At 46.0% G+C, this 23,394-nt stretch overlaps 1 long non-coding RNA gene across 1 annotated transcript; it reads right to left on the bottom strand.

The window, feature by feature from the left end:
• Positions 1–2,865: 2,865 nt before the first annotated feature.
• On the bottom strand, positions 2,866–23,386 carry LOC306667203. The gene is made up of 6 exons (XR_013765467.1): positions 23,022–23,386; positions 19,272–19,344; positions 16,009–16,247; positions 6,928–6,998; positions 6,232–6,456; positions 2,866–4,733 (listed from the first exon to the last, which is right to left on the bottom strand). It is a non-coding gene; the product is annotated as an uncharacterized lncRNA (long non-coding RNA).
• Positions 23,387–23,394: the final 8 nt, after the last annotated feature.

Genomic DNA, 23,394 nt, shown 5'->3' with positions numbered 1-23,394 from the left:
ACACACAATATCCAGAGGTGGGTGGTGTCTAAGGTTTGGAGGGGGAAGAGACTGAAAGCCAGGAGCAGAGAGTTGCTGACTTAGGAGGAGCAAAAGGATCTGGTAGTGGTGACTCAGAGGGGTTCTGGGGTGAGGATGGTTTCCTTTTCTAGCTCCTACATCATTCCCTTCCCCTCTTCTAAGTTTCTGGTTTTGAATCTCCCCATCTGCACAAATCAGATAAAAAAAGGCCAGAATATAGCTTGGTGATAGAGCCTGTGCAAGGACCTCGGTTCACTCCCATCATCAAATAAATAAGAATAAAAATATCCAGACCTGGGGGAAGTGTCTGGGCAATCACTGCCTCCTGTCTCAGAGTGCCGAAGGGCCAGTTTTTAGTAACTTTACCTTGTTAGAGCCAGCAGAGACCAAACCCATATTTAACAGATGGAGAAACTGAGGCCTCAGAGAGAGAGAGAGAGAGAGACAGAGAGAGCACACCTTGCCAAAGGGCACAAAATAAGGTTTGGAACCCAGACTTCTAATTCCTGCAATTCCTTCAAGCACATGTGTGGCTCTCCCTTCTGGCCTGGAGGTGTGCTCTCTTTTTGGGGCTTACATATGAAAAAGCCAAATATTTTTTTCACTCAACTCCGTGCATGAGGGTGTACAGATCAGCTGAAAGGACTGTGGTTACCTGGCCCATGCTGACCAATGGCCACAGTCCAGGGCTGACCAAAGATGTCATGAGCTGCTTTGGGAGGTAGCAAGCTCTCCATCACATGGGGTAAAAAAGTAGTTAACACTAAACTAGTGCTTCCTAATGACAGGCACTATTCTAAGCCCTGTGGCATACTGAATATGTAAGATTATGATAGGTATACCAAATTATTTATTAATTTATTAAATATGTTAAACTAAGGAATTCTTCACAATAATCCTACGGTGTTAATGTCACTATTTTACAGATGAGAAAAATGAGGCCCAGAAGAAGTAGTAGGATAGGTCTTTTAACCAGTTGATGGGTCTCCAGAGTCTGGATCTTCTCCACATCCCTGATCATCCCTGCCCCCAACATCAGAGTCTCCAGAGGTATGTTTGTTAAAATGCAAGTTATGAAAACCCATCCAAGCAGTTTAATTTTAGCAGGTTTTTCAGGCAAAGTCTGAAACCACTGAACTAGATGGTCTTTAGGGTTCAAGACCATCTAGTAAGCGCCCAGCTTATTTTGAGTCTTTTAGGGTGTTTAAGATTGTGTGTCCCCCCTTGGCTGCTCAATTGCAATGTGACTTTGGGCAAATTACCCAACCTGTCTGAGCCCTGATTCTGGAAGCAAAGATGAGATATTACATATATCTACTCATGGACCCTGAGGTTGGACACTCAGGCCCTTCACTCAGGTCTTGAGCAGAGGTCAATCTGATGTCCAGCTCTGGAGAAACCCTCTGGCCCCTCTTGTCCAACAAGTTCTCAAAGAAATGTGCATTTTCATTTTGTTTAAAAGGAGTGCTCTCTTGGAGTCACCATGGTGGCTTGCTTCTCCTCTGATGGCTGTATGGCTAGAGACCCCCAAATTAGTAATAATAAAAGAGCTACCATTTCTTGATCTTGTGCTCTTACAGAACAGTACTTCTATGCCCTGGGTGATGGGAAGCTCACTCATTCTGAAAAGCACGCATGTCGTCTGTGTCCGTTTCTAATGGTTTAAGAGTTGTCCTGTGGAGCTGGTATCAGCCTCCCTGTTAGTGAGTCCCTCTATGTGTCACATAGAATGTGTGAAATCCTTCTCTGCCCCACCCCAGAGTCAGCTTCGCAAGTCATTTGGAAGGCAGTTGTGACTGAGCCAGATTTTCATGGTCAATGAACTGGGGTGAAAGAGACTGGGAAAAGTTAGACTGTCAAGAGACTAGTTGCAAAATTCAGAATTAGGGTTTGCGGATTCTGCTGTTGATCTCAAAATGATTTTCTGGACTGGGAGCTTAAAGACCATTCTGTGGGGAGCATATGCTCTGCCTCCCTGCTCCCCAGTTCCTCAGCTTGTAGGGCTCAGTCCAGTCCCATACCCCTCTCCCCATCAGAAAATTCTCTGGGTTTATGGTTTTGTGTTCATATCTTTTTTTTTTTTTTTTTGGTGGTGGTGGTAGGTGGGTACTCTACTACTGAGCTACATCCCCAACCTTTTTTTTTGGGGGGGGGAGTGCGCGATACCAGGGGCCACTAAGCTGCATCCCAGCCCTATTTTGTATTTTATTTAGAGACAGGTCTCACTGAGTTGCTTAGTACCTAGCTTTTGCCGAGACTGGCTTTGAACTTGGGATCCTCCTGCCTGGGCCTCCCTAGCCACTGGGATTACAGACAGGTGTGTGCCACTGTGCCTGGCATCCCCAACCTTTTTCTTTTAAGACAGGGTCTTACTAAGTTGCCCAGGTTGGACTCAGACTTGTGATCCTTTGCTTTTTTTTTTTTTTTTTTTTGATACCAGGGATTGGACTCAGAAACACTCCTCCACTAAGTCACACCTCAGATTTTTTTTTTTTTTAATTTTATTTAGAAACAGGTTCTTACTAAGTTGCTTGGAGCCTTGCCAAGTTGCTGAAGCTGGCTTTGAACCTGTGATCCCCCTTGCCCCAGCCTTCCAAGCCACTAGGATTACTATGGGCATGTGCCACCATGCCTGGCAAAATTTTTTTTTTTTTTTTTTGGGTGCTGGGGATCAAACCCAGGGCCTTGTGCTTGCAAGGCAAGCACTCTACCAACCGAGCTATCTCCCCAGCTCCACCTGGCAAAATTAAATAAAAATTTTTTTTAATAAAATGGAAAAAAAATAAATAAAAAAAATAAAATAAATATGGAAGTAGAGGTAAGCCATTCAATTTTGTTCCTTTTTAAAATTAGTTGTGTCAAGTACTTTATATATGTTTTGTAGTAAAATATCGGGATAAATTTTGTCAGTGCATAAATGCCTTGGAGAATCCAGGCATCCTTTAAAGGGGTTAAAGGTCTTCCTGGAAGCTGGCACAGTGGCTCAGGCCTGTAATCCCAGCAACTCAGAAGGCTGAGGCAGCAGGATTGCAAGTGTGAGGCCAGCCTTGGCAATTTAGTGAGACCCTTTACAATTTAGCAAAGGCCCCGAGTCAAAATAAAAAATAAACCAGGTGCAGTGGCACATGCCTGTAATCTAATCCTGGTGACTTGGGAGGCTGAGGAGGAAGGATTCCAAGTTCAAGGCCAGCCTTAGTAACTTAGCAATACCCTGTCCCAAAATAAAAAATGAAAAGGCCTGGGGGTGTAGCTCAGGGCAATGTGCTCCTGGGTTCAGTCCCCAACACACACACACACAAAGACTTCCTGGAAAGTCTAGCATCCTCCGGGAAAATAGAACCAGCCAGGCCACATGGTAGAGATTAAGCAACTGAGATCAGCAAGTACTATTATGGGTTGAATTGTGTCCCCCCGAAGCCCAAAATATGTCAGAGTCCTAATCCTCAGTACCTCAGAATGTGACCATTTTTGGGAACAGGGTCTTTACAGAGGTAATCAAATTAAAGTGAGGTCATCGTCAAAGTGGGCCCTAATCCAATAGGAATAGTGCCCTTATAAGAAGGATGAAATTTGGTCAAGCATGGTAGTGCGTGCCTGTAATCCCAGGGACTCTGGAAGCTGAGGCAGGAGGATTGCAAGTTCAAGGCCAGCCTCCTCAGCAATTTAGCAAAATAAAAAATAAAAAAGGGGATGTAGCTCAGTGATAAAGTGCCCCTGGGTTCTACCAGTACAAAAACCGAAACAAAAATAAACAATAACAACAACAAAAACCCAGGCAGACACATAAAGAGGGAAGGGGACATGAGGAGACAGCGTTGGAGAAGAGAGCTGTCTACAAGATAGTGAGCACGTGAGGCTGCCAGAAGCTGGGAGAAAAGCCCAGAACAGATCCTTGCCTAGACCCCTTAAAGGGGGTGGTCCCGCTGACACAGTGATTTCAGGCAAGACTGTGCAACTTCAGGGGTATGGCTGCAGACGTCAGTCGATTTCAGACGTCTGGTCTCCAGAACTAAGAGAAAATAAACTTCTGTAGTTCTAAGCCCCTAGATTGTGACATGAAGGGCTGTTAGAGCAGCCCTTAGGTTTCTGTAAGAACCCTGGAACGAGCTGTGGGGGTCTTAGCTAACCAAGGAAGCAGGGCCTCAGTGTATTTGTGGGTAGGGGCTGCGAGTGTGTTTGGGATGTCACGAGAGACACCTGGATTTGAACCCCTGATTTGTCAGTTTACAACAGTGCCACTTTGGGCAAGCAACCCAGCCTCTCTAAGCCCCATCTGTCAAGTGGCAACAGTGATGGCACTTGGCACCAGGACTGTTGAGCGTTCCACGAAAGAACATTTGTCTGGCATTCAGCACAATGCTCAATAAGTGGCGGCTACTATTTTCCCTCTTGCGGGATGTACTGTGCTCAAAGAGGATTGCCTCGTTCCAACTCTGTGAATTGGCTGATCTGTCGTTACCAAAGGCCGTATATTCCTGAGAATTCAACTAGGAAAAACAGGTACCAGAACAGAGGAATTAATACAGAGCTGCCCACCAGCAGTGGAAGGCCCATGGAGGAGGGCGAAGCAGAGGGTGAAGGCCTACAGTCAGCAAGAGCAGGGAGTCTACCACCACTTCTGCTGGTGGAAGGATGGAGACAGGAGGTGGCATTCCTGGTACCGAGGAGGGACTGGAGTCACCAGGTAGAAGCCAGACCCACAGTGGGCCTGTCTGGTGGGAGAGGTAGAGAAACAGGAGATGAGGCAGAGGTAGGAAAAATACCCTGGTTCCTCCCACCTGCCAGGCTCCTATCCTTGCTGTCCACTGGTGGGTAGGCACAGTATGTCCCCTGATTTGGCAACCCCAGGGGTTGGCCTCCCTGTGATCCAGATCACAGCAGGGGAAGGGCAAGGGATGCCTTTGAGGGCAAAGAAACCCAGAACCAGGACTGGGGAGTGAGGTTCCATTTACTCTACTGAGCCTCAGATTTCCCATCTAGAAATTGGGCATGATAATAGCACCTACTCACACAGAGCAGTTGTGAACATAAAAGGAGAGTGCATATTAGTGGTTTGGCCCAGTGCCTGGCACACAGTAGGCAGTATAGATGCAGAGGAATGACCTATGGAGTGAACCGTTTTCCACTCCGAGGAAGCAAGCAGGGGAGAGACTGGGCCTGGGAATAAATTCAAGACACAGGCGCAGTGCTAGTGTGGGTGATATTTTTATCCTGGAGATGCGTCCATCTGTCCTGTGTCCATTCTAAGCTGGTGAGTTTATCAGACTCCTTTTAGAAGTCCTGAGTCAGGGCAGGCCACTCCAAGTTCAGGGTAGTTTGAAGTTTGGGCTCCTTGCTCCCTCCAAAGGATTTTAAATCCACTCAATTCTTAGTTGGTGTCTCTGCCTCCAACTGCTGCTGCCAAACTTGCCTTGCCTCCCCCAGCCTGGGGCTGAGCCATTTCCAGGATCTCTCTTTGTATAATTAAAAAGAAAAATAGAACAGTCGATGTTGCCAAACATGTATTTAAAGTGACACTCTGAGTTCAGGGAGTGAAAAATAAAAACGTTTAAGGTTTAGATTAAAAGTCTCGGTGCTCGGCTCTCTCCTGACCCTGGGATTTCTCCACAGCCTGGCCGCCTTTAATCCCCTGCCCTGGCTCATAAAAGCCTTTTAGACCGAGGGCATTTATTTCCCAGCGAACTGTTCCAGGATAATCACATAAAAACGCGCGGCGTCCAGGGAACAGCCTGTCAAGCGCAGTGTGGCTTGTGAGGCCCCAGGGAAAGTGGGGAAATTGGAGCGCTCATTACTGAGACACCCTGTTCCTTCACCGTGCCCTCCCCCACCACGTCCAGCCCACCCGAAGCGCTCGCCGGCTTCGGCACTAACACCTCCAGATCCGAGCTCTTCCCTCTAGCATCCTTTCCTCCACCCCGTCCAGACTGCCATCAAGGCTCATCCACATATCTGCTGCCACCTGCCCCCAGATTCTGATGCTCTCGATCCTCCTGAAGCCCATTCTGTAACAGCAGCCAGAAAAACCTTTCAATAACCTCCATGTCATCCTGTCCCTTCTCTGGCTGTATTAGTCTCCCATTGCTGCTGTAACCAGTGATCACAAATGCAGTGGTTCAACACAGCACAGATATATTCTCTGGAGTTCTGGAAGTCAGGTGACGGCAGGGCTGGTTGCTTTGGAGGCTCTAAGAGGAAAATTCTGTTCCTTACCTTTTTCACCTTTGAGTGGATGCCAGTGTTCCTTGGCTTGTGGCCCCGTCCAGTTCAAAGCACATCACTCCAGTCTGTTTCCAATGTCACGCCTCCTTGTCTGTCTACTTGCATGGACCCTTGTGATGACACCAGGCCCAGGATAACCCAGGATAATCTCCACCTCTTGAGATCCTTCACAGCTGCAGAGCACTCTCTCCATATAAGGTCACACAGTCACAGGTTCTAGGGAATAGGACGTGGACACCACAAGGCCATCATTCAGCCTGCTTCACTGTGGAAGACCTGCCCAAGCTCCTTACCTGGGAAGACTTGTCTGATCTAAGTCCCTTACTATGTCCTCAAACCATGGTCTCCTTCCTCTTCCTCTCTCTTACACAGGTGCTCTCGATGCCCTCACTTTTCTTTCCACAGGTCAAGTTCATTATTATCTCAAGGCCTCGAGGTGTATGGCTCCCTGTGCCTGTAACGTTCTATCCCCAGACTGTCTCATGACACAGTACAGACTGGATGTTTATGGTCCCCCTAAAATTCTTTGTTGGAGCCTAATTCCCAAAGGCAGATCATTGGTAGGTAGGGCCCTTGAGTGGTGATTAGGTCATGAGGGGGCCTCGTGAGTGAGATTTGTCTCCTTACAAAAGAGGCCCCAGGGACCCTCATCCCTTCCATCGCATAAGGAACGAAACAAGAAGGTACCTCTGTGAACCAGGAAGTAGGTCCTCACCAAACACTGAATCTGCTGCATCTTGGACTTGAAATTTCCAGAACTGTGAGAAAAATAAATTTGCTTTGGTAAGCCACCCAGTCTGTGGTAGTTTGCTGCGGCAGCACAAAGGTACTCGGCTGGCTGCTTCCCTTTTGGAGGTCAGCTCGGAAGTCATCTACTCAGAGGGGCCTTTCCCTGGTGAATCCATCTCACCTACCCTCCCTGTAGCCTCTTTCTCGGTCACTTAGTGTCAATATAAGTCCTTTTCGTTACCTGCCTTTAACATTTTTGTTTATGCTGTTTCTCTTCCCATCAGGATGTGAGCCCGAGAGGAAAGCTCTCTCTTGCCTTGTTCCCTACTGTATCCCCAGTGACTGGTGCACTGGTCTCTCGACCAGGGCTTGCTGGGTGGGTGGAGGAGGGCAGGGTGGATGTATGGGTATATGTACGCATATACAGCTGAGTGGGAGGGAGGGTGGATGTATGGTTGAGTGAAGAGGTAGATGGAAGGAAGTGTGTGTGTGTTCATGTGGGTGAATGGATGGATGGATGGATGGCTTAGACTTCCAATGTGGTCTGGGACTCAGAATCAGGATGGAGTAGGTCAGAAACGCAGGCTCATGCAAGTTGAGGGCTTCCTGCATGCCAGGCCTTGTGTCATTCCTTCCTGCATGTAATTCAGCATATACTTATTTAATTTTGTTTGAAGTACTGGAAATAAAACCCGGGGCCTTATGCATGATAGACAAGTGCTTTACCACCCAACTGTACCCCTAGCTCTCTTAAAAAATTCTAGGGTTTCTCCAGGTGCTGTGGCACACACCTATATCCCAGAGGCTCAGGAGGCTGAGGCAGGAGGATCACAAGTTCAAAGCCAGTCTCAGCAAAAGTGAGGCGCTAAGCAACTGAGACCCTGTCTCTAAATAGAGCTGGGGATGTGGATCAGTAGTTGAGTTCCCCTGAGTTCAATTCTGGGTACCTCCCTCAAAAAAAAAAAAAAAAAAAAAAAAAAAAAAATTCCAGGGATTTACATTCCAAGATCCAGACTGGTCTCAAACTTGAGATCCTCCTGCCTCAGTCTCCCAAGTAGCTGGCATTACAGGAGTGTACCACTGTGCCCAGTAAATTCAAATTTATCAAATGCCTACTGTGCCAGGCCCGAAAGAAGTGATTGATTGATCCATGTATTATTTATTCAATCTGAGGAACAGGTATTGAAGGACTGTTGAGTGCCGAGTCTTTGTCATTCATTGCAGTGTACATTTTATCAAGCATCTACTGGATGTCACTGTCCCCAGTCAATGCCTGGGTATACAGTAGCTCAGTGAAGTCTGCATGAATGTACGTCCCTGAGTCGTCCCCAGTCTTCCTGCCTGTAAATAAATAACTCTCACATACAAAGATAAGGCTATAGCGTGGGTGTGTTCAGAGTACAGAGGGGCCCCTTATCACCTTGTATGGCCAGGTACCTTTCTCAGAAACTTATCTTCTCTCCTGGAAACAGCTCTTTGAAGGTGAGGTCCTACCGGTCCCTCTCATTTGCTCGGCCACCCCTGGCACCTCAGGACTCTGCCCATGCAGCTCGTTGTACATCAAGGCCTGGGCTCTGAGTGTTGCCACTTTCCCCTTACTTGGCAAGAGGGCAGCATCTGGGCTCTATACCTGAAGCTGCTGGTGGTGAGCCCACATCCCAGCAGGTTGCCTACCCTCCATTTGGCCTGACTTGTCCAGGTGTCAAATAAAGGACTTGAGCCCAGCATGGTGGTAAACGCCTGTAATCCCAGCTACTCAGGGACCTGAGGTAGGAGGATGGCAAGATGGAGGCAGCCTTGGCAAATCTGTGAGACCCTGTCTCAAAATAAAAGGACTGAAGATGTAGCTCAGTGGTACAGCATATGTCTAGCAAGGCCCTGGGTTTGAGCCCCAGTGCTGGGGGTGGGGGTGGATCTTTACCCTTCTTCCTTGTTAAAACCCCTTGCCTGGACTTTTTTTTTTTTTTTGGGGGGTGCTGGGGATTGAACCCAGGGCCTTGTGCTTGCAAGGCAAGCACTCTACCGACTGAGCTATCTCCCCAGCCCCTTACCTGGACTTTTATAATAGAAAATTAAAATTTTTTTTTTTAAATTATAGAGGTAGTGGGCCAGGCACGGTGGCACATGCCTGTAATCCCAGCAGCTCAGGAAGCTGAAGCAGGAGGATTGCAAGTTCAAAGCGAGACTCAGCAACTTATTGAGGCCCTAAGCAACTCAGTGAGACCCTGTCTCTAAATAAAATACAAAAACCGGCTGGGGATATGGCTCAGTGGTTAAGCACCCATGGGTCCAATCTCGATATATAAAAAAAAAAAAATTATAGAGGTAGTAACATAACTATTCTTGTAATACCTTAAGACAATGTATAGAAATGATTAGAGACTCAGATCCCCACCATAAGCACAGAGTTTTGCCCCATCTGATACTTCCCTCCCCTCCATGGCCTCCGATCTGCTAGGCAAGTGTTTTATTACTGAACTACACCCTCAGATCCTTTGTCTTCTTTTTGCTTTTATTTTGTAGCACTGGGGATTGAAGCCAGATCTGGAGCAGGGCTACCTGTCCTTTTGGGTTGTTTGTTTTCCATAGTTGGAGTTGGAACCAAGGGCTTTGTGCATGGCAGAAAGGTATTCTACCACTCACTTCCATCCTCAGCCCCTTTTTGATTGTTCTTGTGGTGCTAGGGACTGAACCCAGGGCCTAGCACATGCTAGGCGAGACTCCACCCGCAAGCTACATTCCCAGCTCGCTTTCTGTTTTTGTTACAGGAGACTTCATTACATAGGCATGATTGGTCAAATCACTGGCCCTTGCTGTTCGACTTAACCTCTAGCCCCTCACCCCTCTCCCCTTCCAGGTTTGGGGATTGGGGCTGAAAGTCCCCACCCTCTAAGCCAGCCTGGGTCTTTCCTTGACCAGCCTCCATCCCGAAGCTACTGAGGGGTGGTCAGTCACGAGCCAACTCATCAGCATACGAAAAGACAAACCACCTCCGAAATTCCAAGGTCTTTAGAAGTCTTATGACTTACGAGATAAAGACCACATTTAGCAACATCACAAGTACTAAGCTTAACCATGAGGATATAAACATATGTATGGTCTAAAAAATAATAAAATTTACTGTGATCACCAACAGCTTAAGAGAACGTTGTCAGTTTCATACAGTGTCTTTTCCCAATAGCCACAAAGGTGGGAATAGCTCAGATGTCCTCAATGGATGAATGAAAGAATAACATGGATCCATCTCTACAATGGAATATTCAGCCTCAAAAAGGAAATTCGGACACATGCTACAATGTCAGTGAACCCTGAAGAGGTGTTAAGTGAAATAAGCCAGACAGGAAGAACAAATACAGGATGATTCCAGTTACGTGAAGTCCCCGGAGCTGTTAATTCTCAGACAGAAAGTAGAATTGTGGGAGCCGGGGGCTGGGGAGGAGGAGTCGTGGACAGTTAAATGTTTCACGTGAACAGGATTTCCTGGAGATCGATGTGAAGGCTTTACAATAACGCAAATGTACTTCATGCCACCGAAGGGTCCATTGAAAAATGGTTAAAATAGTAAATTTGTTATATAAATTTTGTCACAAAAAAATAAATGACAGTGGTCCCTTTGGCAGCATGAATACTAAAATTGGAATTATACGGATAAGATTAGCAGGGCCCTTGGGAAAGGATGGTGGGCGAACTTGTGAAGCATTCCTTATTGAGCCACCCTTCCCCAACACACACCAGAATGGAGCCCAGGGCCTTGGGCAGGCCAGGCAAGCCCTCTACCACCGAGCTACATCCCCAGCCCCAGGCTAGCAGTACCAGCTTCTTTCTTTGAAATCGTCCATGGCTGGCACCAATCTCCTGACCCCGGAAGCAGCTGCCATGCTGAGTTTTGTATTTACCTATTATTGTCCCCTTGTGTTTGGTGCTGCAGCTGGAGCCCAGGAGCTTGTGCTTGCTAAGCATGCACTCTAACACTGGGCCACACCCCAGCACCTGCTTTCTTATACTTTACTTTGTCCTTCCCCCCACCTCCCCCCAGCCATCCATCATTTTGTTCATGTATGTTTTGCGATGCTGGGGATGAAACCCAAGTGTCCCACCCCTGAGCTTCACCCAGCCCTGTTTTCCTTTTTAAAAAAATATACTCATTTTGGGGTGCTAGGAGTTGAGTCCCGGCCCTCATACATGCTAAGCCTGTGCTCCACCACTGAGCTATAAACGTGCAGCCCCATTTCTTACTTGATAAAATGTGTACAGTCAAGGTGCACAATGTACATAGACATCGTGCACTGATTACTCTGGTCTCAGAGATGAACACGTGTCACCCCTATAGTTACCAGTTGGTACTGGGCTGTTTTTGAACTGTACACATAGGTCACAGTGTGAATGTTGATGTCAGTCCAATATCCTATGTCAGACTACAATATTCAATGTGATAATATTGAGAGGTGGGGACATTTAGGAAGTGATTAAATCATGAGGATTTTGTCCTCATGAATTGCTTTATAAAAGAGGCTGGGAGGGGCCGGGGTTATGGCTCAGAGGTAGAGCGCATTTGCCTGGAATGTGTGAGGCACTGGGTTCGATCCTTAGCACTACATATAAATAAACAAATTAAATAAAGGTCCATCAACAACTGGGAAAAAAAAAAAAAAGGCTGGGAAAGTACTAGCTAGACCTCTTCCAACCCATGAAGATGTAGTGACAGGGTGCCACCTGAGCCTTTGCCAAAGGATGTCCCAGCCCCCAGAACTGAGAGATATTTATGTTGTGTGTGACTCAGTCCCAAATGGACTTCTGCAACCTGCCTTTTTTATTTCTTCTGGCATCGAGGATTGAACCCAGGAGTGTTTACCCATTGAGTCACAATCCCAGTGCTGTTTACTTTTTTATTTTGAGACATGGTCCCACTAATTTGCTTAGGGTTTCTCTAAACTGCTGAGGCTGGCTTTGAACTTGCACTCCTCTTGCTTCAACCTCCAAAGGTGCTGGGATTTCCAGCAGGCACCACCTTGCCTGTCCACAACCTGCCTTTTTGTTCAAGATGTTTTGTTAAGTCATGCATGTGGATGCCTTAGCCACACAGGTTCTGCCCTTCCCCAGGTGAGCTCCCCTGGCCACTTGTTCCAGGACCCCTGGGAGGGTGACCAGTTCTGTGGACTCTAGCCAACCTGCCAGTCAGTGTTAATTGCCTCTTAACTGTCTGGGCCTTCTCTGCTGGCTGTGGTATGAAGTGCGGAGGGTCCTAGCAGATTTCCACAGGGTACTGAAGTAGGAGGCAGTTAACACACCATGGAGCAAACCTTCGACCGGGAGCTAATGAATAAATTCTCCCTTTTTCCTCCTTAGGTGCCACCATGGTATGGCCTCTCCTCAGAACCCTCCTGCTGCCTCACTCTCCTTCCCTGGCACTTCACTCCCAACACTTTTGAGTCAGGCTGTTTTCTGAGGATTCCAAGCTTAAGAAATGCTCTGCAATTTGTGCACTCTGCTGTTTATGAGCATTTAAGTTGGTCCATGCCATTTTTTTTTTTTTTTTTTGATGTTTGCAAAGGATGCTACTAGGGCCAGCCTCCCTGTCCATGCTTCCCAATGACTTGTGTCTCTTCTAGAGTGTCCTTCTTTCAGTTCCTTTAGCACACAGGCACACCAATCATGAGACCTCTGTATTCGCTATTTGTCTCTGCACCTCCCCAACAGCAGCTAGCTAAACTCTCCTCTTCCCTCATGGCTGGGTTTCCTTGGACAGTTTTCCCTGACTCCCTCCCAGCTGCAGACAGATAACCTCCTCCTAGATCATGTCCCTCAAGGTATCATATGCTGCCGGGGAGTGGTGGCATGTGCCCCTAATCCCAGAAATCTGGGAGGCTGAGGGAGAATTGCAAGTTTGAGGCTAGCCTCCGCAACTCAGCAAGGCTCTGTCTCAAAATAAAAAGTAAAAGGTCTGGGGAGTAGCTTACTGGTAAAGAGCCCCTGGGTTTAATCACCAGTACCAAAAAACAAAAAACAAAAAACAAACAAACAAACAAAAACCACCAACAACAGTAAAAAAACGAAAAACAGAAAAAAAAAAAGAATCAAAAAGTATCACATGCCACTTCTGCTGGGGATGTAGCTCAATGGAACAGAACTCCCCTAAGCATAAGTGAAGTCTTAGAGGTTTGATACCCAGCACTGTGCCTGCCTCCCCCTGCAAAAAATCCATATATGCTTCTCCTTTGTGATACTTAGCGGTCACAGTGTTCCCTGCAGCTGTGGGAACAAGGTCTTTCTGCTCCACCTAATGGTATTCCCCAAGAACAGTGAGTACCACTTACTTCAGCTCATGCTCAGTCTGCAGCACCCAACCCGGTGCCTGGCATGTTGTAGGCAGTGGACATGCATCTACTAGCTATTCTGTTCTAACTCCTACTTGAATTCAGTGTGTAGTTTCCAGCATTTTAGGGTATTTATTTACTTATTGATGCATTATAATTATATGTAATAGTGGATTTATTATGCCATACTTGAACATACACAGAACAATCTGGTGAATCTTCCAGCATGTTTTTTTTGGTACTGGGGATTGAATCACTGAGCCACATCCCCAGCCCCTCCCAGCATGTTTTAATATGACTTAGCATCTATCGGGGCCAAGATTATGACAATGAAGACATAGTCTCTCTCCATGGCTTACAGATTCACATCAGTAAACACTGAGCTCGGGCTGGGGTGGTGGCTTATGGTGGGGCGCCTGCCTAGAACATGTGAGGCCCTGGGTTCGATCCTCAGCACCACATAATAAATAAATAAAATGAAGTTATAAGAAAAATCATTCTGGGACAATTTATTAAAAAAACACTGAGCTTGCGAGAGCACGGCATATTTGAAGTGCCTAGCAACTTTTAACTGGGAGGTCCCCTCTAGACTGAGTAGTGCTACAACAGCAATGGTGTATTTGTTGCACACTGACCCTGCCAAGGGCTTTACGCTTACCCTCTCACCCATCCTCACATCCTACCTGGGAGTCTGTTGTTACCTCCATTTCACAGGTAAGGAAACTGCCTCAAGAAGGTGAGGTCAGTTGTTCCAGGCTGCACATAGGAAGTAAATGGTATACAGGCCTTCTCAGTCTGAGCTCTTAATTTGTGCCTCTTATCATGCTGCTATATTTCCATCCCAATCATACTACTTTCAGTTAAATTCCAGAGACTAAATATAAGTTGTTGTTGTTTTTCTTTTCTTTCAATACTGGGGATTTAACTCAGGGCTCCTCACATGGTAGGCAAGTGCTCTACCACTGAGATGCAGCCCCAGCCATATATTTTGGACAGGGTGTCTTGATAAGTTGCCCAGGTTGGCCTCAAACTTTCCTTTCTTTCTCTATTTTTGTGGTGCTGGGGATTGAACCCGGGGCTTTGAGCTTGTGAGGCAAACACTCTACGAACTAAGCTATATCGCCAGCCCTTGGCCTCAAGCTTTCAATCCTCCTGAATAAGCTAGGACTAAAGGCATGTGCCACTGACTGTGCCTGGTGATATTGAGTTTTTTTTTTTTTTTTTTTAATATTTTTTAGTTGTTGATGGACCTTTATTTTATTTATTTATATGTGGTGCTGAGAATTGAACCCAGAGGCTCACACATGCTAGGCAAGCGCTCCACCACTGAGCCACCATCCCAACCCAATACTGAGTTTTTTTTTTTTTAATTTTTATTTTTACAGACTGCATTTTGATTCATTGTACACAAATGGGGTACAACTTTTCATTTCTATGGTTGTACACAACATAGATTCACACCATTCATGTAATCATACATCTACATAAGGTAATAACGTCTGTCCCAGTCCACTATCTTTCCTTCCCCCACCTCCCCAATACTGAGTTCTTAATCACAGTATTGTCATAGATAATCAACAATGTCTACCATTATTCAGCACTTATCAACTATTCATTTTATTCCACAAATTTACTGAGAACCTATAATGTGCCAAGCTCTGTTTGGGGGTTGGGAATATGGAGATGAACAAAACAGAATAAAATCACTGCTTTGTGGAGTTAACATCCTAGTGGAAAAAGAAAAAGAATTAAAATAGGTAAAATACATGAATAATAGATGGAAGCAGGTGCGGTAAGCACACCTGTAATCCCAGCTACTTGGGAGGATTGCAAAGTTTGAGGCCAGCCTGGGCAATTTAGCAAGACAGCGTCCCAAAATAAAAAAGTCGGGGGTGGAGATGTAGGTCAGTGGTACAATCCCCAGTACCAAAAGAAAAGAAAAAGATAACCACTGCTTCAGGGGGAAGGAGGGCAGAAAAAGGAACCAAGGTGCACTATGATTTCCATAGTCTTAATTTCCTTCCTCTAACAAGGCCCCCAGTCTGCCCTAAAAGCTGGCCCGGCTTCTTGCTCCTTTTAGCCCTCTATCTCCAGCCCCCAGGCCATTGCTAGGGAGACCCCAGAGATCCAGTGATTAATTCCAGGCCTGGCCCTAGGGAAGCCATTGCCAATAGTGGCCTCTCCTCTCCTACTCAGCATCCCTAAGCTTGGGGATCCTGGAAGAGGATGCAGGGTACACGTTTTCAGGTTTCAGCTGGAGGTGATGATATCTGGTCCTCTGCCTCCAGGTGGCCTTGTGGCTCAATTTCTGCCCAGCTGATCTCCTGATCCTTGGAGGCAGTCTGGAAGAGTGTGTGGAAGATCAAAGCTGTGCAGCTAGATAGGTGTATAGCATCATTACCCTTCCCTACTACACACACTAACATTAGTCTTTTGTACTTCAAGAGGGCCTCCAAGAATGTTTGTATCTTCTTCAAAGAGGTACAATTTAAGGTTTTGTTGATTAAGTTAAGAAACAGTTTGGTGTTTGAGGAATTCACTCATTCATTCACCAAATGTTTTTTGAGTAGTTATAGGAGGCTGGTCCTAAGGGCTGGAGACAGTAATAAGATGGAGGAGGTCAAGGTTCTCAGGGACTTTGCCTTTTAATGAGAGACAGATGTCAGATGGTTAACACAAGTTCCCAATGAGAAGTTTGGTGTGAGGGAAAACTGCAAGAACCTACCTGCTCTCAATTTATTTGCAAGAGGCGGTGCAGAGATTTCTTAGTGCTAGAGAGAAGAGCCAAGGATCCTCATTCATGACATTCCTTCCTCACCAGGGAGGGGAAGCCCTGGTTTCTGCCAGGAATAAATGCTGCCAGGTGAAGAAGAGGGGATTTCCTATCAAGGCTGCTCTGTATGAATCAAGGTTGCACTTGATGTATCACTGGTAAATGGCTTTTGGAGAAGCTGCTGACATCGTCTGCAAAGGGCATTATAATATGGTTAAGCCATGAAAAAGAAAATCTTCCGCACTGTGACTTTCAGATTTTTGGAAAGGTGACTAGTTTTGGGACTTGTGGGAGAACCACCGGGGAACTGGGCCACCATTCAACAAGGATGTCTAGAATAAGTACATAGTGGTGCTGTGCGAGATAGAAGTTACAAAGAGGGGGACCTGCAGAGTCCCTCGAGACCTGAGCTCCCGCCTGGTGAGAACACCAACAAGAATATAAGGTCAGCTCTCCCGATCTGCAGGTTCAGAATGGAATTTTTTTTTTAAAGTGATTCTGGAGATGGAACCCAAGACTCCCACACGCTAAGCACCACTGAACTATGTCCCCAGCCCTAGAAAACATATTGCGAAAAACTCCCATCTGTACTGAACGTACAGACTTCTGCAGTTTTTCTTTTCCCTTCTCCCCCACCCCCACCCCATGTCATTATTCCCTAAATACAAGTGTTAGTCAACAACTAGAGTGTAGCAACTGTTTACAGAATGTTTAGTTAGTAAGTATTCCAGAGATGATTTAAAGGCTAGGGGAGGGTGGGAAGATGTGGGTAGGTTATGTTAACGCTGTGCCATTTTATAAAAGAGCCAGGAACATCCTTGGGTTTTGGAATCCAAGGGGGTCCTGGAACTCCCCACCCCCCCACCCCTGCAAATACCTAGCAAAGCCAGTAAAGTGACCGGTATTAGGAGGGGGCAGGAAAAGAGGCTCCATCTAAGCAGATTTTAGGAGCCACCGCTGGTCTGAAGGGGAGGACAGGGTGCTGGGGACGGGATTAGCATGTGCAAAGGCCTAAAGGAGAAGAGCACATTTAGTCCAAATTCATGGCACAGCATGGTCAGGCTTGGAAGGAGCCCTGCTGGGGAGTCGGGGCTCTGCCATCCCTCTCAGGCAGCCATCCACCCTCAGCCTTAAACTTGGGGAGGGCTAAACTGCTGGGGGTAAGCTGCTTGTCAGGATCACGGAACCCAGGTGGTCCACTTTGTCTGAATGAAGACAGGCTGCTGACCGAGCCTCTTCACTGGCTCAGCAATCCCCAAGTTACTGCATATCACCACCCCCATTTCACAGATGAGGAAACTGAGACTCGGTTTAAATGTTTTTTTCAAAGTCTGGTATCTCACTATTCTATTGGGGAATGTAGAATGTTTCCTTATGCAAATGCTTTTGTTTTAGTAATGCCTTTTAGGTGGGGTAATGTACATGTACGCAAAAGCTTTTTTAACAGAACCATCTAAACGTGAGGCGTGGTTAGTTTTGCTGGACTCCTGGCTCCTTCAGTTCATCCTGCAGCATTCAGGAAGCCCAGGAAAGGGCAACAATTAAAGCCAAAAGGTCCAATGGCCTCTCAAAATTCCCCATGTCTGTTCCGGTTCTCTCTTTGGGGCACCTCCAGATATTATCTTCCGCCAAATAGAGAGTTTGCTTCTCAGAAGTCGCAAGATGTGGGCGGTTAAAAAAATCAGCAGCATCAACAAGAGCAAAACCCCTGAGCAGCCCCAACACAAAGGGCTTGAGTTTTGAACAAAGGGCAGGGTGAGACCCGAAAGTAGATGCTGACACATCCTCTCTCCAGCTGTGAGCTGGGGGTCTGAGGACTGCTGCAAAGGTCATCTGTCTCTACATCTCTGGGCAGGAAATGCAATTCAATCCTCCCAGTGACTGATCACTTTGCAAGATTAATGGAATCGTCTCCAACCTGGGTCTCTGTACTAAGAGCACAAAAGGTGCATCAAACTTCTCTCCTCCCCTCTCCTCCCACTCAGCAAGGTCTGCTGATTTCCTCATTTTAAAAAAGTTCAAAACTTTTTTCTCCAGAAAATCTGTCCCTGAGTATTTCTTTGCTAGGTGAAGTCTGCCTTCTGGGGTTAGATCCAAACTTGGCACTTAAAGATCTGAAGACTTTTCTAGACTTTCCTTCTGTCCCTGCTTCATCTTTGAAATTAAAATGAATGCAAAGGGCAAGACGGTCCCTGAATGGGTTAACTGCCAGCCCTCTTCCCTTCCCTCGGGGACTGTCAGCCAATGACAATTGAGCATGATGAAGTAATGCCTGGATTTTCGTTTCCATTGGCTTACACACTTGTTCATCAATCCAAAGATGTAAGTTTATAAAAGAATCTTTGAACTTTTATGACTCTCTTCCTGGCATTAACCCTTTAATTAACTCACCTGTTAATTCCAAGGTTCTTTCCAGTCCTCACATAGGAAGAAGAGAATATGAAATGCTAAATTCTAAATAGAAAATCAAGCCTTCCTAAAATAATTAAGGCCTGAAGACTGGTCTGTGTATATACATTTGTTCTTTCTTACTTTTTCACTTTAATACACAAGGGACTGAGGAGAAAAAAAAAAATCAATCAACCAAACAACAAACAAACAAAAAAGATCTTTGATCTTTGAGAACAATCACTTTAACATAAATGGCATGGCCTATTGTTTCTGTAGGATAAAGTTAATAAAAGTTTTTATATTTTAAATTGCAAAAGTGATACCAAATGGGGCAAAACTCTTTAAGATTTGGCAATGCTGAATGCTGAATATACAACTCTTTGCTATATTTATTTTCTTTTTTCTTTTTATTGTAATGCTGGGGAATGAACCCAGGGCCTCATTCTAGACAAGTGCTTTACCTCTAAGCTACATCTCCAGTCCTAGAATCCATTTTTGAATAGACAACACGAAAAACAAACAACAAACAAAAAACCAAAATTCAACAGGTACTACAGTATATAAAGTCAAATTAACTCAGGTGGCATACTCCTATAATTTGAGGAAGCCAAGGCAGGAAAATAAAAATTCCAGGCTTGGGCAATTTAGCTAGACCTTCAGCAACTTCGAGAGAGACCCTGTCTCAAAATAAAAAAATAAAAGGGACTGGGGATTTAGCAGCGCAGTGGCAAAGTGCCATTTGGGGATCCAATCCCCAGTAATCTGCCACCCCCCCACCCCCGCCAAAAAAAAAAAAAGGAAGGGCCGGGCAAGGTGGTACATACCTGTCATTTCAGGAGGCTGATGCAGAAGGATCTCAAGTTCCAGGTCAGTCTCGGCAACTTATCCAGATCTTGTCTGAAAGATAAAAAATAAAAAGGGGAAGCAGTTCAGTGGTAGGGTGTGTCCCTGTCTTCAATCCCCACTACTGGTGAAAAAATAACACTTGAATTTGTAAGGTTCAAACTTAGGCAACAGCCATATATATATATGGCAAAATCTCCAATTCTACCAAAGAACAGCTCCTTTTAATTTTTCCCCAGTTCTATCCCCACCCCAACCACCTTTTTTGGTCTTTCCAAAGGAAATTCTATGCCTATAAAAATTATGTATATAGACATATCCCTTTTGGATTATGCAAGCAGTCAACACGATTTAGTACTCTGCATCTTATTTGATTTTAAGGACATCATGAAATCATTCCACATTAGCATATAGGATGATTCTTCTTTTTTCAGTGCTGGGAACGAGTCCTGGACATGCTCGGCAAGTGCTCCTCTACTGAGCTACATTCCCAGTCCTACCTCTTTTTTTTTTTTGAGACAGGGTTTCACTAAATTATGGAGGCTGGCCTAGAACGCGTGATCCCCGTGCCTCAGCCTCCTGAGCAGCTGGGATTATAGGTGTGTCACCAGGCCTGACTTGTCCGTGAAATGTATGTCTTGAAGTGGTTTCCCATGTTTTAGGATCCCTGCTCCATCATCAATTATTCATCCTTGAGAGTTTGCCAGATTTGGGCAGGTGGGCCAGTCTCATATCCACTATATCCACTGGTATTCCCAGGCTCCTGCACAGTGCCACGTTCCTGGCAGATTCTCGGAGTAAGTGGCTTAAAGGCTAACACATTGTACAGCTGGCCTCTTCCAGGGGTTAGTTTCAGAGGTTACTGATATTGGTAACCTCTTTCCCCTGTGGACCTTGCGCTCACTCCATAAATGTTTCCTGGAGGCTAATTATGGAACCCAGGGCCAAATCAGACTTTGATGTATATATAGATTAGTAAGCGCAATAAGACAAATGGTGGAAAACACTCTGGGGTGATTTTAATTTTTTAATTAAAATTTGGGCTGCAGGTGCAGCTCAGTGGTGAAGTAGCGCTTGGCATGCCTGAGACCCCAGGTTTAACCCTCAGAACATGCACACATCACATACATATTCACAATGTACAATTCAATTCCTTGACGGGTGTGGTGGTGCACACCTATAATCCCAGTGAACTGGGAGGCTGAGTCAGGAGGATTGCAAGTTCGAGGCTGGCCTCAGCAACTTAGTGAGGCCCTAAGCAACTTTTTGAGATTCTGTCTCAAAATAAAAATGAAAAAGAACTGGGGGTGTAGCTTAGTGATAAAGTGCCCCTGGCTTAAATTTCCAGTACCAAAAATAAACAGGTAAATATTTTAATTCCTTAACCCCAGTATCCATATTTCACAGGCTCAGTAGCCAGATGTGGCTAGAGACAAGTGTTTTAGTGCAGATATACAATATCTATTATCTCGCTCTATGGCTTACAGAGTTGTCAATCCTGTGGGCTCTGGATTCCTACAAGCTCTGGGTTCAAATCCTGTTACGGTTATTTCACAGCTGTAAAATTTGACCAAGTAACTTGACATCTCTTTGAGCCTCAGCTATACAAGTGGGGAATTATACCATTGCTCCTCCCTCAGAGTTTTGGCAAGCATTCAAAGAGATAGCAAACATGAGGGGCTTTGCTCGAAGGCATATTAAGTTCTCAAAAGTCAGGAGCTTCAGTGTCTTAACAGTCTCAAATCCTGGCTTCTGATTGCTGAGGGCTCCATCCCGAGTCAGCCTCTTTCTTGGGAAGCTGTTAGTCCATCTCGGGCCCTGCCTGGAGTGTGGCTGTGTTTCCTGTCTTCTCTGTCTCTGGGCACAGAGCTGCACCTCCAACTTTTCAGGATGGAGGAAGTGAATGAATGGGGATGAGGGGCAGGATTCGACTGCCTTTGCAAGAACAATCGCCAGAGTCCAGGGAAGTCATTATCATTTAGTCTCCAACACAACTGGCCTGGTGTTTCCTACAAGAGAAATAAGCACCTTAGGCTTCCCTGCCCTCCCTCACCTACTCTCAGCTCCTCAGGGACAATCGGCCAAGCTGGAGCTCAAGGGTCTCGGCCCTTCCCCCTTTGGCCCAAAATAACCTCCTCCCCCACTTCCAGCAAATGCTTGGAATTCTTTCAACAGGAGGACAAAGCCTTTCATCTGCCAATTACTGATAAAGAGAAAATGCAAATATGCTGGGAAGGTGATCCGTCAAGGGTCCAGCATTTATGGAGTGACCACTCAGGGCCCGGTGGCAGGACAGGCATTCTGGGGGAGTCAAAGGGGAACAAGACCCTGGCTGGCCTATTCTTCTCTGGGGTTTGCGGTTTTCCTCGAGGTTTGTAAAGGGAGGGGATTAAATTAGGTGACTAGTCAACCCCTTCCTGCTCTGACAGGCCAGGAACTCCCCATAGACATGATATATGGGCTTAACTGTTTTTACACTAAGGTAGCTGCCCTCGGTCATTTTCCTAAAGCCAGCTTGGGGCGGGGGGACTACCAAGCCCCGGAAAGAGAGGAATCCCAGGGAAGAAAGGTGAAGGATGAAGATCATGCGTCCTACTTGCCAATTTTGCTTTATTTCACTTAATTCGCTTTTCACCACCCTCCAGCACAGGAGCCCTCTTTGAGTGTCCTGTTTTTTCATTATGTGGGGACAGTGACACTGGGGAATATCTGAAAAGGCATGTGATAGCCAAGCCAGGTTCCAATTGGAGCCCTAATAGCCCACATGAAAGCTGTGTGATCTTGGGTAAGTGGCTTTGCCTTTCTGAGTTCCAATTTCCTCATTTGCAAAATAGGAAATAACCAGATGGTTTCCCCGAAAGGGGTCTCTCTTCCTCAAGACAGAAACAAATAAAATAGTCCCAGGTCTTGGTAGAGGGCTAAAGAGCCCTCCATATACTAAGGGCTGTTGAATGGATGCAGCACAACCACACGGGGCCATTTCAGTTTGGAGACAGAAGTTTGATGTTTGCTAGCTTCACACCTACTTTAAAAGATCTTTACAATTGGTGAACACAGATTAAAACAAACTTTAAATAAAGATCAGCCTTTGGGGTCAGGTGGAAAGACTACAGGAATGAAATGACAGGGCACTTCAAGGTGAGTGAGGGTGAAGCTGTCTTAGGCGACTAATACTTGGCTGACATTTACATCTGTTAGGAGTTGGGGTCGCACTTCTCCACGTCTAATGTTGACATGGGAATGACATGGAGGCTTAGTAGTTACCCAGATTCATAATTTCTCCAAGCCTCAGTTTCCCCATTTGCAAAATAACCTGCTTCAACGAGCCCACAGGGTTAGCGCAGAAATAAAATAGCACGTGGTCACCAGCTGTGAGCACCTATGATGTCCCTTATTGTAGTCCTGGTGCTATGCCATCTTCTGAGGAGTTTAACCCCTAAGACCAGGCCTTGCAGGGCACAGGAGTTGGTCTGGAGGAAAGCGTTTCTCTATGTTCATGAGGCAATTACAGGACATCCCAGGACCAATTCTGGAGATAGTCACAAGCACTGGGTAGGGGGACACTGGAGCCCTCCCGGACCTAATGACATTCCATATATGCTTAGAGGATTTCTCCGCTAAAAAAGTCGTATAGGCTCAATCAAGGTGCACTTAAGGTTTCTGTACCCCACCCCAAGAGCCACGCGCCTTTCCACCACTTTTCTCCTAATAAACGGCCAACAAGGGCTTACCTTTCGCTTGTTTGCGAGCTGCGTTAGAAGACGCCAGATCCGACTCTGGGTATTTCTCTCCAGAGCATCAATTTCCTCCTCTGGGAGGGCGCAAGGATCTTTAAAAAATATGTCCAATTTCTCTTTCAGGGATCGTAGGCTAGTAAAGAACTCCACCGAGGCGAGCAGACGAATGAATGAAAGGCAACGGTCTTCGGGTCACCTGCGGTCTGAAAAGGCTCTGGTCTGGCTGTACTTCCTGTACCTGTGTTTGTGTGTGTGTGTCCCCATATCTTTCAGTCCGAGAGTTTAAAAGTTATGAAGTCCATGCAGATATGGAGCTGTACTAATTTCCTTCTGAGCCCCTCAAAGGCCTCCTCCATTGGCAGGTTCG

This window comes from Sciurus vulgaris, assembly GCF_902686455.1.
Source record: "Sciurus vulgaris genome assembly, chromosome: 8".
NCBI lineage: Eukaryota > Metazoa > Chordata > Mammalia > Rodentia > Sciuridae > Sciurus > Sciurus vulgaris.
Note: the sequence above shows the minus strand (reverse complement) of the source record. Positions and strands in the feature narration are given on the sequence as shown.